The sequence below is a fragment of the Choloepus didactylus genome, chromosome X (genome assembly GCF_015220235.1).
Source record: "Choloepus didactylus isolate mChoDid1 chromosome X, mChoDid1.pri, whole genome shotgun sequence".
Classification (NCBI taxonomy): Eukaryota; Metazoa; Chordata; class Mammalia; order Pilosa; family Megalonychidae; genus Choloepus; species Choloepus didactylus.
Genome location: NC_051334.1, coordinates 56,148,335 through 56,149,545, shown reverse-complemented (window position 1 = coordinate 56,149,545; position 1,211 = coordinate 56,148,335). Strand labels below are relative to the sequence as shown.

The 1,211-nt window shown below is 39.1% G+C and overlaps 1 pseudogene; it reads left to right on the top strand.

Moving 5' to 3' along the window:
• The first annotated feature begins 342 nt into the window (after positions 1-342).
• On the top strand, positions 343-917 carry LOC119523599 (annotated as a pseudogene).
• Positions 918-1,211: the final 294 nt, after the last annotated feature.

The window sequence follows — 1,211 nt, the reverse complement described above, 5'->3', positions numbered from 1 at the left end:
TACACACTAATATCCCTTTTGAATATCAATACAAATATCCTCAAAAATACCAGCAAATTGAATCAAACAACATGTTAAAAGGATTATACAACATGACAGTGTGGTTTATATGAGGAATGCAAGGGTGTTTCAAGTAAGAAAATCAGTCAATATAATACACCACATTAATACAAGGAAGGGAGGAAAACCACATGGTCATCTCAATTAATGCATAAAAGGTATTTGACAAAACTCCAGCACATTTTCCTAATAAAAACACTCAGAAAACTAGGAATAGAATGTAACTTTCTCAACATGATAAAGGACATTTATTTAAAAATCCCACAGCTAGCTTTTCAGCTTTTGGCTGGGAGGAGGCCACGATGCAACTTTCTTCAGGCCTCCCACATCCAGGTTCATACAAAGCCAGCTGCCTCTGATATGCTGCACAAGTTGGACTCCAGTGAGGTCAAAGTTTTGTACCTAAGGTGCACCAGAGGGGAAGTTGGTGCCACATGTACCCTGGCCACTGAGATTGGCCCCCTGAGTCTGCCTCCAAAAACATTTGGTGATGACATCACCAGGGCAACAGATGATTGGAAGTATCTACGTATTACAGTGAAACTATCCATGCAGAACCAAGAGATCCAGATTGAGGTGATACCTTCTGCCTCTGCCTGATCATCAAAGCCCTCAGGGAATCACCCAGAAAAAGAAAGAAGCAGAAAAACATTAAGCACAATGGAAATACCACTTTTCATATTATTGTCAATGTTGTCTAACAGATGCAGCACTGATCTTTAGCCAGAGAACTCTCTGGAGCCCTTAAAGAGTTTTGGGCAAGTGTCTGGCCTGTGGGCTGCAATTTTGATGGCCGCCACCCTCATGACATTATAAATGATATCAACAGTGGTTCAGTGGAGTGCCCTGCTAGTTAAACACTACAAAGGAAAATATTTCAAAGAAATAATCATTTGTCAGCCAGTTAAAAAAGAAAACCACAACTAACACCATACTCAATGATGAAAGACTGAAAGTTTTCCCCCTAAGATCAAGAAAAAGAAAAGGATGTGCATTTTCACCACTGCCATTCAACATTTTACTGGGAGTTCTAGCCAGAGAAATTAGGCAAGAAAAAGAAATAGAATACACTCAAATTGGAAAGGAAGAATGAAAACTATCCCTATTCATAGATGACATGATCCTATATATAGAAAATACCAAAGAATCCA